Genomic DNA, 14,348 nt, shown 5'->3' with positions numbered 1-14,348 from the left:
TTTCATGTTGCATTTCAGCTGGTTTTTAATGTAGCTACTGTTAATGACCAGTATTAGACACTTATGAAAGTTAAGTATATTTTTAATACAGTGATCATAGGGCTCTGTCCTTGGAAGGTAAGTGACCATTAAATTGACCAGTATTGTGTAAGTGTCCAGCTGCATTAGAGTACTTTCTCTAGTGGATAAAATGCTCTTCTGCATTCAACTGTATTAAGGAAAGATATTAATGTGTCATATGCACCCTGTACTTTAATTTTTACATTGATTTAAAGTCTAGCCATCTGCCGAGCCTTTGAAAAAACTGAACAAATGCCTGACTTCTTTCGCTGGAAATCCATCTGTTCATCCTTTGAAAAAGTGAACAGATGACATTTGTTTAGGCAACTTTAAAGGTACTATTGTATTGAACTCTGGAGGATTTGTTTATATAGTTGTGTAATGGAATCCCATTCTAAATGCTTGGCTGAGTTCCAAACACCACAAAGGGATTTAGCTCACCAGGATTTGTTGACACAGCTGTAAAAGGGACTGTGAGCTTTCTTTCATAGTTTTATGAGCAGTTAATAGGATTGAGGTGTTTTGGAAAGGTTTTTGAATGACTGTTTGTTTTGACAGATTTCTGAGCACTTAATAAGCGTGAACTTTCTTCAAGGGGTGTTTGAATAGTAGTGTGTTTGAGCTCCCGGGAGAGGTTTTTTCAAGTGGAGTTTGAATGGATAATTATTTCCATATTTCATGAGCATTTCAAAGACTTCCCAGTGTTAATACAGGGCTCATGATACTGGGTGAGATGATATGGAGGGGGATATGGAGAATGTATGTTGGGTATGGAGGGGGCATGGGGGCTATGGAAGAGTATCGGTGGTATGAAGGGGGCATTGGTGGGGGGTATGAGGGATGAGGGCTAGGGAACCTAACAGTCAACCATAGAACTAGGTCGATGTCCCAGTGAATAAAGGCGAGCCTTCTAACCTGCTGGCCTTGACATCTACCCACCTCGGTTCTTACCTCAGGCCTGCTTTGGAAGGTACTGTCCTCAAATCTGACTTGCAATTCCTGAGTCTACCAAGCAAATCCAGCCCTGAGAGTCCACACTTGTAATAGTTAATTTTCAGTGCCAACGAGGTAGATTGGCAGCAATTAGCAATTACCATGTCATTAAATTGGTGCTTGCATTTGTAAGACAGGACGTACTGTCTATGACCAGTTTAATGGGCAATTAATAGACAAATACAGCAAGTTCTTAAACAAACTGTGGAAGCTAAGGGCAAGATACTGTTTTCACAAAGCTGAAGCAACTTGGATACTTCCATTTCACTGTGTACCTGCTCCTCGCCTGGCATTGCTGTCCCATTTACCATAATAAATGTGAGCACTATTAACTTTGCCGTTATTAGGTCAGCAAATCCTGGCCCTATATGTTTTGATAGGAAAATTTGTGGAAGATGAACAGAAACTGAAAGATTACCTGCTTCAGATTTGGGATGTTACTGTTATATTTCATTGCCCATCCTATTAATAGTTACACACATGACTTTAGTTGCATTGTCATTTGATGTTTCATGAAATTTTCATAACTGTGAGTATGTAGTTAAGAAAATAAATTATTTGCTGGCACTTCCAAGAATGGGGCTGGTTCAGCTTTGCCAGTGTTCCAAATGTCCCTAAAGCAGATTCCTTAATTGTTTTCAGGCAGAGCAATATCTATTTAACTAAAGTCATAAGAAAAAAGGATAGTTTTTCCATCCAGCATAGAACTCATCTTACAAATGGCTCACTAAGACATCTCTGCATTAATAAAATATTGGAACACCTTGTTCTGTACACAGTTTACATTTAGAAACCAGTTCCTGCTGTTCAGAAAGGGAACAAGATATTTAAATTGAGCTGTACCAAGTGAGAAAGTTTGCTGGCTTGCACAGAATTCCATTACAGGAAGATGACCTTACATTCTGGTCCTCTTAATGCTCATTAGAATCATCAGCAAGTACACGTTTAAACCTTAAATAAACATAAAGTGCACATTAGGCCATTCAGGATCTGAAAGCCTACAGTTTAGGTGAAACCTTTAATGAGCTGAATCTTAGGAAAGGTACCATCAATAAAATTATCCACTCGTTCGCTTTTAGTGAAATTACTGCATATTTCCAACAATTTCTGTTTTTATGTTGGACTTATATTTTAAGCTTTCTGTTAAATGTAAGGATTCTACACTGGAAGCAGCTCTTTAAGCAGAGAACCATTGTGAAGACAGGGGTGGCTTTTGTACCCATTCTATCAATTTTACTGTCAACAGTTTTATAAAGCACCCTGTCTATAACTAGACCATGAAAAGGGGAATGACAGAATCTGCCTTCAGGTAATCTCTTGAAAAGATCATTTTAGTAAGAAACAGCTGGAAAAAATTATCCCCAGCATATTTCAGTAAGAGATAACAAATTTACACCAATGGAAACAGGATTCATTTCAATGTAAATGAGTTTCCACTCTACAATAACACAGATCTCATTTGTGGGAATGTCTACAAACTATACATCATTAATGTACAATTCTGATTGTGCCACACATAGATTTTATTTGAAATGCTAATTTTTAATTAGAATCATTATATGTGTCAGGTCTTAATGAACTCTGAAATCTGCATAACAATCCAATTATGATCTTGTACACTTAGAGCATTTTAATTTACTACCAAGTAATAGTGGTTTGAGATTATTCAGCTTCAAATAACAAAATTCAGCATAATAAAACATAACTCTATGACATTCACTTCAGAAATAGAAGAGAGAATTTACCATGGAGGAGCTTGTGCCTTCTTACCTTTTGGTGTAAAACTGATCAGCGTTCTCCCCAGGGCTGATTTATTAGCGGAGTTAGTACTAGTTCCAATGTATTTTTGATTGTGTTTTGAGATTATGCCACATTCTCCATGAATATTTATTCATGGTGAGGATTCATTCTTCTAATAATTCTGGCACTGGACAATACAGCGATCGATGCTGTTATTACTTTGTGACTTGTGCCCTGCGTTCTGTTGTGCAATTGAACAATACATTGTTGCCACTTGGTTGAGTGTGGTCAGTGGCACAGGCAGGATTTATTTGGGAGGAGGGGGTGTTTATTTGGATGTTCATTTGCCATACCAAATAAAGCTATTTCAAGAGGTCTATTTTTCAAATAGGAATTAAGCTTTAACTTTTTAATTATTCTTTCATGGGATGCGGGCATTGCTGGCTAGGCCAGCATTTATTGACCATCCCTAATTGCCCTTGAGAAGGTGGTAGTGAGCTGCCTTCTTGAACCGCTGCAGTCCATGTGATGCAGCTACAGCCACAGTGCTGTTAGGAAGGGAGTGTCAGGATATTGACCCAGTGACAGTGAAAGAACAGTGATATAGCTCCAGTCCAGATTTCAAAGTACTTGTAACACAGAACCACGCCATTTAGCCAAACAGGTCCATATCAGTGTTAATACTGCAGTCAAATCTCCTTCCACCCTTCTTCATCTAACCCCATTACCCAATCCTTCTATTCCTTTCTCTCTATGCATTTATCTAACTTGCCCTTGAATGCGTCAGTGCTATTTATCTTAACTTTCTGAGGTGGCAAGTTCCACATTTTAACCAGTCCCTGGGCAAATATGTTTCTCCTTAATTCTCTATTAGGTTTATTAGTGACGATTGTATATTTATGGCCTCTAGTTCTCATTTTGCCCGTAAATCATAGAGTGATTTACAGCTCAAAAGGAGGCCATTCAGTCCATTGCTGGCTCTTCATGGAACAGTCCAGTCAGCCCCGTTCCTCTGCTGTATTCATATAGTTTATCTCCTTCAAGTGCCCATTCAATTTCCTTTTGGAAAAATCTTCTCTTCATTCACTCAATCAAATCCTTTCATAATCCTGAAGACATCTATTGGGTAATCCTCAGTCTTTTTTCAAGAGGGAAAATCCCCAACCTGTTCAATCTTTTCCAATAATTGTAATCTCTCGGTTCTTATAGCATTTTAGTAAATGTTTTTGCACCTTCTCCAGTGCTTCTATATTTTTATAATAAGGAGACTAAAACTGTTCATGATATGGTCTAAACAAGATTTTATGCAAGTTTAACATTTTTCTAGTTAATATAAATCAAAGCATAATGACTTCCATTAATTTAATAATTTATATAAAGTGAAAGAAAAAAACAGCTTGGACAAAAATGCTGAAGAACAAAGTCCCACTTTTGTGTTGTTAGTCTTTCAATAACTTTGATAATATTCACTATAATAACCCAGATATTTGTGATCAGAAGTGAATGAACAGTGTTCGCCATTCATTAAACTTATAGCCTTACAGACTTTCCATGGGCTTTTGAGTTGCAATTTACAATTATGCAAGAGCATTTCCTGTGCAGCACTCTCTACAGTGGATCTGTGGCATATGACAGCAGGGATAACAATGGCATGGCTTTTCAACCAATCAGATTGATGAATCCTCGCCGACATGCAGAGTGTAAACCTGGAAGTATTAGAATTAGAATTTTAATTTGTGAGATCATGTACAGAAAATTAAAAAGAGGAAAAGAAGATGACATGTTGTGAGAGAGAGAGAAAAATACAAGAGAAAGGCAGATTAAGTTTAAAAGAAAAATTCACCTTTCAAAAAGCCTCCAACAATAATTACATTCCAAAACATTGAGACTTGACACTTCTAAAATTAAATTTTCAGGGCCAGAGAAGTTGTATTGTGGCAATAATGGCTTACCACGTTGTTGAAAATCCATTTGCACTCAAATGGACCAACATTATATTTTTCTGACATTTTAGCAGGTAACTAATTTATAAGTAGAACAACTGCACACCCTTACATGCATTTCAATACTAGTGTAGCACAGCTTTCAGAGGAGCAGAGCAAATCAGGCAGCAACTTCCATACTTCCTCATTCGAAAGTGCTTGTGTGGATGGTGGAAACTGCTGTCCCATTTACTCCATAATAAAAGTAAACACCGATAGGTTCACCATTATTCTTAATGTAAGATCTGGACTGATATCCTAGTGGGCACTTAGACGCTCAAGCCCAAGTGAATGGTTTTCACTAGTTGAATCTGGATGAACTTCCTTTGTTTCTGTGTGCTGTCAATGATCTAAGGCACATTCTTGCAAATTGTCAATATTTTAGTAAAGTTTTTTGAACACCTGAGCATTCACCTCACTTACTAAGGATGATATACAAAAACAGAGCAATATGTGCAAATGCGATGTACCTGGTGGCACTTTCTATGCTGAAAGTCAGTGAGCATTAATGTAACTGCAATATTTATGCTAACATTAATTCTTGTTGAAGGGACAGCAGCGTTTTAAGTGGCTAGGTTGGTTCGTAGTCTACACACTGCATGCAGTTTGGTGATGCAGCTGTGGTTGTCCTTCTGCATTAGAAATTGTAGCTAATTAGCAAGAAAGTAACCTTAAAAATAGTTTTCATACACTTTCTGTCCATCCTTTGCTTTTTGTTGCTGTGGGCTCGATAAGACTCACATACCTCAATAAGTCTTGTGTTGCCTATGGGTTATATTGATATGTGAGGCATAGGCTTAAAATGAAAGCTGGGCTGCTCAGGGGGTGATGTCAGAAGTATTTCTTTGAACAAAGGTCATGGAAATCTGGAACAGTCTCCATAAAAGCTGTTGAGGCTAGATAAATTGAAAACTTCAAAAAAGAGACTGATAGATTTTTGTTAACTAAGGGTATAAAGGGATCTGGGACCAAGATGAGTAAATAGAGCTAAGAGACAGATCAGCCATGATCTAACTGAATGATGGAAGGGGTTCAGTAGGCTGAGTGGTCTAGTCCTATTCCCACATGTATTATGAAAGCCAAAGTTTAGTACTCCGTACATCACATGATTTGCCTAACTTCATAGCCTTTTATGATTTTGAGTTGATGGCATTAGTCACAATGCTGCACATGTCAGAGTATTTAGGGGCAATAAGATGACATCATTAAACTGGAATCTCCATATTTTTCTCCACTTAGCTAGAGAATGTGTTGCATGAATGTCAGGAAAATGCACCATATCTTTTTTGCAGAATTCAGTGGTCCCACATGGATTGAAACTTTCTAACCTGCCAGAAAGTCAATTATACAGAGCTGCACAAGTTGGTATTAAATTGTACTTCCATTGATTAGCAAGACAAGGGAAGGAGACAGCCAGCATTGACTGAGCTACATTGTAGAATGGCATAGTGCAGTGCACATTTGGCTGAAGGCACTGCAAGACGTGATATTTTTGGAGCACTATGCAGCGGAGGATACTGTGACATTCCTTCCCTTCTAAGGCTGGTGTTGCATGTAACTTACTGCAATGAAATATAAAAAGTGGGTGTAAATTGAGATTAGACCCAGCCTTTTCCAGTACCTGCTAGGTGTGGGGCCACTATGTTCTGATGCAGCCTGTGCTGGGGAAGGCTGAATGAATGCAATTGGGGAAATGTTTGTATTCTGGCGCAGTTGGCATTTGTTGTTGCATTGTTCTTCCAAAGTGAAGTTAACGTTCAAGTTTTAGCTCAAATTAATTTGCATAATGACGTAAGATTATTGAATAGTACAAAACAGCAGCAACTTACATTTATATAGCTTAACTAATGCAGCCAAGCATCCCAAAAAGCATAACAGGAGCGGTATTGAGAAAAGGATTTGAGACCAAACCGCGAAGGGGGGATCAAGCCAGAAAAACAAAGATAAAAGAGGAAGTTTTTAAGGAGCATCTCAAAGGAGGAATGAGAGGTAGAAAGGCAGAGGAGTTTGGGGAGGGAATTCCAGAACTGAGGACCAAGGCAACCGAAGGCATAGCCAACATATAGGGGAGCAATTAAAATGGGATGCTCAAGAGACCAGAATCGAAGGAGCACAGAGATCTCAAAGCCTTGTAGGGATGTGGGATGTTACAAAGATGGGATGAGGACACGGAGAGATTTGAAAACAAGGATGAGGATTTTAAAATTGAAGCATTGTGGGATTGTAAGCCAGTGTAAAACTGCAAATGCAGGAGTGAGTTGAGATATGGGCAGCAGCTTTGGATGAGCACAAATTCGTGTAGGATGAAAAATGGGAGAACGGTTAGGAGAGCATTCGTTTAGTCAAGCAGAGAGGTCACAAAAGCATGGATGAGTGTTTCATGCAAATGCGCTGAGGGAGGGTCAGAGTTGGGCAATGTTAAAGGTGTGGAAGTAGGCAGTCTTGGTGGTGGAGTGGATATGTAGTTGAAAGCTTGTCTTCGGATCAAACAGATGAAAGGTACACAATATTTAGCTCAGCTTCAGCCAGTTGCTAGGCAAAAAGGTGGAAATCGTGATAAAAGAAAAATATTGTGGCAAGGACTAAAGGTAATGGTTTTGGTCTTCTCAATATTTAGCACAGCACAAAATGAGACCGCTTGGCTCATTGAATCTGCAATGTCAGCCAGCACTATTGGGAAACACAATTGTTTCTTTTCCCCCTTGTATTAAAAGTTATTCATTGATGTGATTAAGAATAGTAACCTAGTGCAGTTTTATTGATACAGTTAAAATGGTTAATCACAAAAAATATTTTTATTAAGAGTCGTTTAGAATGATAGAATTGTTACAGCACAGAATGCCATTCAGCCCTTCTTGTCCATGCTGGCTCTTGTTCACAAACTGAGTGACCTGATTTTAAATCACCAAAGGTGACTTTAAAAAACTATACTAATCCATTTACCCAATTCACTGGTGTACTTTAGTCAGATTCTTCATAAGTTAAATGTCTTTTAAAATGTGCTGATTAGTGCCTAAAAAAAACAAACTTAATCTGAAGAACCATATCCTCAAATATGGTACAGATGTCAAATACTCACCATTCAGTCAGTCTAACTGTTGGCTCAGTTGGTAGCATTCTTGCTTCTGAGTCAGAAAGTTGTTGATTTGAGTCTCACTCCAAGACTTGAGCACAAAAATCAAAGCTGACACTCCAAGGGAATGCTGTACTTTTGGGTGAGATTTTAAAAGGTCTGCCCTCTCAGGTGGATGCAAAAGATCTCATAACACTATTCCAAAGAAGAGCAGGACATTATCCCTGGTGTCCTGGTGAATTTTTATACCCTCAATCAACATCACAAGAAACAAATTACCTGGTCATTATCACATTTCTGTTTCTGGGAACTTGCTGTGCACATATTGGCTGTCATGTTTCCTACATTGTAACAGTAATTACGCTTCGTGAAGTATTTCATTGGCTGTAAAGCGTTTTGGGATATCAGGTGATAAAGAAAGGTGCTATATAAATGAAAAGCTGTTTTTTTTGTTCATTAATTTGTTCTGGGGGTATGATCAGTTTTGTGGATGTGGCTGGTATCCAGAACCATGTTTTTAAATCAATGTTAAAGATTGTGAAACACAATTTATGCTTGTGGTAAATTGTATTTAAACTTCCTTGATTTGCACTGGGGAAATCAACACAATCCAAAAGAACCTCTTGACCAATACATTTTCACATATATGATAGGTGGAGAAATTAATTAGGCAGACTGCTGTACTTGGTCCATAACCAATGTTGCACCAGTGTAATGATTGCCTCTGCCAGAGTAATTCTGTTATCGATTGTTGTCTGTTATTGTTGGATCTGTTAACTTTTTCACTCAGTTTGACTTTGTGAACTTTGGCATTGGCTCAACTGTTCGCTGAAGTTGTGTCCTGCAGTACAATTCTTACCATGAATTGAGGAAAAGGCACTAACCGCTTAATGATAAGCGATGTGCTAGACAATAATGGTCAATGTTTGATGGCCAGGAGGTTGTTCTGCAGAAGTTGACCAAGTTGGCTGTGATTGTCTTTGATGGTTTGTTTCTTGACCGCACATTGAAAATTGCCTCATTTTGGGAATATCATGACTGAAAGGCTCCGGCCATAATAGTAATACTTTGATGAAAGAGAAGAGTGAATAAGACAACAACTTGTTATGGAATAGCTCCTGAGCATCTGGTCTTTGTAACATAGATCTTTGATGCTCTCCGCCTGTAAAGGTAATGTTCTTCAGAGGTTCAGTAATCCATGGCACAAAGGATTTTAAACATAAATCAGCCTATTTGTTTCACTAAACTTGAAGGCAATAGGGTGTTATCTGGCCTTTCATACACAATGATTTCAATTTAAACACTTGCTTGGCTACTTCAGCTAAAAGCTTTGCATAGCCCCTAATATATAACCTGTTCACCATGTGCACAGAACTTGTAATGTAATCTATCTGTCTCATTAATCAAGTTAAAAGATAGGTCCATGTCCTCAACTACTATGAATATTTATAGCAAAAATCTAGGACTGGATTTTCCTCTTGGGAGAGCGTTTCGTGAGTCAGACCACTTCATGGCTCATGTACTATACTTGACTGATATGCTACTTTGCCTGGGATTTATCTCTTTCCTTGTAGGGTTTGAGTTTGCACTGCAGTTTTGTGAGCAGCGAACCAGTGCAGGATAAGTACTGGTGCTGAGGTGGGCTGCTATGAAGGCTTGCCTCGGTTCTCTGCATCAGCAGCATGTTTCCTAACACTCCTCACTCCCCTCACTCCACGGTGCCGAGCCATGTATCTTTCGTAGCCACTCACACTGTATTCACTATGTACAGTCCTCAGATTCCATGCAATATCAATAGAAAATATTTTGCGTTCTTTGAGGAAAAAATAAACCTTTCACCATCTAATAAAGGCCTCCATCAAACACACCATTGATTTTGTGAAAAATCGCATTCTGTCATACGAAATGCCTTATAGTAATCCTATCAACAAACTAGAAACCAATTTAAGGGGTAATCTGTTATTACAACCGCTTAAAACAGTTACCCATTCTCAAATGAATGAAGCAACACCTACTGTGCTGAAATTAATTAGTGCTTGAAATTCAGTCAAGCATTCATAATAGCCACAGCAAAAGAACAGAAGTGCTCATTTCAATTTCAAAACAGAGTGCCCTCAATCAATGGACAGGAGCGGGTGGTTAGATTATTTTAACTGTCAAAGCAGTGCTTTTTTAATCAGCCAGAGCTCTAACTCCATTAAAATCACAGCACAAGCTGATAGGACATTTTGTAACATTTTTTCACTGCTTTATGGTACTTTCTCCAATGGGAAAAAAACTGTAATGCATGTGAACAATTACACAATTCTGGTCAATATAAAGATCAACTTATCTTTGTAGAATAGAACCCTATGATGAATCACTGCATTAAAGCACATCTACATTACAATGCAACACCTAATAGTGACATTTGATGGTGTGAAAACATTTTACACTTACCTTTCAGAATGTCCCTGACTCCTCAGCAGGCTTTTTATTCACAAACTCTGAAGCCTGACTTGTTTTAATGGGCTTTCAAAAGCCTGCACTACCAGGTGAAAAAAGTGTGAGGGAGGAAATATAATTTTCGTCCCTCATTTAAAACAGGAAACCAGACTGTTGTGTTATTAGTCCTTAACACAAACATACCAACCACTATGACAATGACTGGTAAGCTAAATGAAGAGCTTTTTTCTTGAAGAATAGCAGGATTCCAGGAGAGCTGTTCTGCTGCTCAATACTGCTCCAACTACTATATCTCATGTTAACTTGCATATTCAAACAGCATGTTAAACTACATGCACTACAAAACAATATCTCAATACCAACCTCAGCGGGTTGGGTGGCCGTTTTGCACACTTGAGGCAGTACTTTTTGTCCCATGGGTGGGCATGCGCCCGACCAGATTGGGAGTAAAATAGTGCATGATAACATCAGGTGAGCATCCTGACATCATCGCGCACTCGTGCAATATTTCGCACGGCGGGTGCCGGAGCGGCGCCCACCATTAATTAACGGGCCACTTAAGGCCATTAGCAATCCAATTGACTGATCTTTCCTTGCCCATGCAATTTTTCTGCACATCGCATGGGCAAAATGGACAGGCTGCCAGCCAACATTCTCACAAACCTCATCCAAGTGTAGGATAAAAAAGCTCAGCAGCATTGCCAATGTGAATAGCGAGGAGTTTTGGAGATAGTATGCAGCTGGCTGCTTACTGGTATGTGGCAGCTTCATTCTTAGCATTTCCAGGCTTCATTTCTGGACTCATTGCTGCCTGCCAGGATTCAGACTGTGTGGACCCTTCCAGGTATCAGACAGAACTTCCCTTACCCTGACAATGGCAATTGTGGTTTCCGCTGGAGGCACCTCCTCTGAGGGGGAAGAGAGGGGCAGAATGGAGAGGTGGTCAGGTGTCACAATACAGCTTCCAGGGGGGGGCGACCTGTGAGAGGAGAGGCACAGGCACAAGGGGCGCAGGGCCAGCAGGAAGTCCAAGGTGGAAGGGGCTGCAGAAGATACTATCCTGCTGCCAGGGTTTACAGGCGGCGATGCAGCTACCTCAATATGTCTGAGGTGCAATGCCGAAGGAGGCTCCACCTCTCAAGGGAGACCATGACCTCCATTTGCCAGATGATTGGGCCTGAGATCAGCTTCAAATGTGTGGGTGGACACCCCATATCAGTGGCTCTGAAGGTCACAGTGGCCCTCAATTTCTATGCCTCCGGCTCTTTCCAGGGGTTAATGGGGAATCTGTGTGGAGCCTCTCAATCAGCTGTCTACAGTTGCATCAAACTGGTGACAGAAGCTCTGTGCAGGCAGGTACTGACCTTTATTCTTTACAGTATAGACGAGGCCAGCCAGGCTGAGTGAGCCAGAGGCTTTGCAGTGATTTCTGGTTTTCCTCATGTCCAGGGTGCAATCGACTGCAAACATGGCCATCAAGTTGCCAGCAGGTTAGCTGGGTGCCTTTGTCAACAGGAAGGGATCCCACTCTAAAAACAGGCAGGCAGTGTGTGTCCACAGGATGCAGATTCTGCCAATCTGTGCAAGGTACCCTGGCAGCTCCCATGACACTTACATCCTCAGACACTCCCAGGTGCTGAGGCTCTCCAGCGTTCCAGCCCGGCTAGATGGATGGCTGCTGGGTGACAAGGGCTATCAGTTGAAGAGGTGGCTCATGACACCTCTCTGTTACCCAATAACAGAGGCAAAGAAGTGTTACAATACAAATCATGGCTGCACAAGGGCAGTGGTAGAGAGGACATAGATCTTCTCATAGGTCTTCTCAAGATGCACTTCCGATGCCTGGACCATTCAGGGGGAGCACAACAATACTCCCCAGAGCAGGTGTCACTGGTAGTGGTTGCATGCTACACTCTCCGCCATCTGGCACTCTTGCGGGGGGGACCCACTAGAGGAAGGTGCTGCTCGGCCCTTCCTGGCCAGTTACAAGCTGTGTTTCACTCTGGGTGGACTGTAATTGGCCTGCCAGTGTGAAATCGCAGTTGGGGGCCCGATCATGGGTGGCGATGGGTTTCGCGGCCACTCCTGCGCCCGACCGATGAGAGCAGAATCCTGGCCTTGGCTTTTTTGTGGATCAGGAATACCTAACGAAAAAGGCGTGGAGTTGGGAATGCAGTGGAAAACCAATTCTCCCTCTCAAAAAAAATTCAAAATGTGACCATTTGCATACTGAAGTGTGCCTCGGCACCCAGATGAAAATTCTACGTCTATCTTGAAGCATTTGGTTTTAGATATTAAGGTGGTGGGAGGGAGCTTATATGACTGATGACAAGTACAAGTCTGTAACCTCAATCTGTTGCAGTATTTCCTCTGATCAGATAGAATATTGGCATTAAGGAAGTTGTTTGCTTTCTATCGCTTCATTAAAGAGAATCATGCAGCCTCTTGGAGTACAGCAATGTGGTAGTTTTGTTACTGGACTGGTAATCCAGAAGCCTGGACTAATAATCTAGAAAACATGGGCATTCCCTGAGTGACTCCTGAACCCTACATTCAGGCTCAAATAACAGAAGCCCACACTATGTGGGAAGCAGTCACTCATTGTGATTTTCCCCAGAGCAGTCAATGCTGATGACATCCAGTTATATTTCTACACCTGCACCCTCCACTGTAAACCAACTTTGAGCTTTTCTGAATGTTTCTCAGACCTCAACTCATGGATTAGTCAGTATCCTCCTCTGGTGCTCATTCAGACAGAATTCAGTGGTGTGCAACCTTGGTGTTCTGTTTTAGTCCTGAGCTGAGTTTTGATTCTGGTATCCTATTCATTGCCATGCCTGTTGAATTTTAGTTGTGCAATTGTTATGACGTGGCAGATGATGTGTGCCAGGCAGATCAAATCCACAGGAGAAACTTGGTCGCGCTATCACAACAGTTTTGCAATTTGTGTCTATTTTGAGCTGCGTACCTGGAATTCAGAAGCAATAAATCCACCAAGACTTCAGGGATTTTTTTAGAAAACTAAATTAAACATTTATTAACAAAAGAAAAGACTTCAAACACATACATAGGTCTATAAATTACTACAATAATGACTTCTAGAACCCCTAATTAACCTGACTTCCAGTTACACCCCCATTAAGGCAGCAGTGAAAAAAATAAATTTTAAACAGATCCAGGCAAGTCAACATAATACCCTAGACAGTAGAATTAAAAGTGACTTTTCCCAGCTTTGGTTTCTATAGACAGCAGCTTAATGCACAAAAACTGGATGCATTTCACACTCCTTACAATGCCTCCCTGACACACAGCCTCATTTTCCTTTACACACGTTTTCCCCTTTTAATGTAAATTCCAGTACCCCATATGTCTTTGAAACTTTACTTTTCTCATAATATAGATCTTTTCATGGTGCTAATATTGTCAGTAACCTTTGGGAAAAATAAACACACAGCTTGGCCTAGCTTCTCTTTAAAATTCAAACTACCCTGATTTATCTAAATATGCAAATTCTCCTCACCTTACGTTCTAAGACTTCAGCCATGTTTACGTATTTAGCATTTCAAACCTAGCTTCTTTTGACGAATCAGACCAGCTGTCTCCAATTTAATTAAATCCCCCACACGCACCGAGAACCTATCTAAATCCCACTATTAACCTACGTTTACACTAAATCACAAAATTATGAGAATTATTATACTTTCATGTCACAATTCTGCCTGCTTCCACCCTTACCCCATCCTGACTTTTCTCCACCTCCAAACTCAAAATCATTTAGCTAACACCACACTATGTAAAGTCGAACTTGTCTAAAACTCTGCATCCTATTCTGCATTAAGTTCCATTCCCTTATCATTTCTGCCTCACCAACCTCCATTGGCTCCATGCATCAAAATGTATCAAATTCCCAAATCCTCATCCTTGTTCATAAACGCCTTGATGGCATTGCCCCCCTTACTACTTCAACCATGCTGTATGCATCATCTGCTTTCCTAACATTTGCCCTCTTTGCATCTCCCTTCTGTCTACTTCACCTTTGGTGCTAGATCCTCCAT

At 40.3% G+C, this 14,348-nt stretch overlaps 1 protein-coding gene across 1 annotated transcript in view; it reads left to right on the top strand.

Moving 5' to 3' along the window:
• Positions 1–14,348, top strand: part of slc6a2 (solute carrier family 6 member 2) — a 143,723-nt gene that overhangs the window by 75,421 nt on the left and 53,954 nt on the right. The gene's annotated exons all lie outside the window — the stretch shown is intronic.

This window comes from Carcharodon carcharias, chromosome 7 (genome assembly GCF_017639515.1).
Source record: "Carcharodon carcharias isolate sCarCar2 chromosome 7, sCarCar2.pri, whole genome shotgun sequence".
In the NCBI taxonomy this organism is placed as follows: Eukaryota; Metazoa; Chordata; class Chondrichthyes; order Lamniformes; family Lamnidae; genus Carcharodon; species Carcharodon carcharias.
This window is presented reverse-complemented; position numbering and strand designations above follow the sequence as displayed.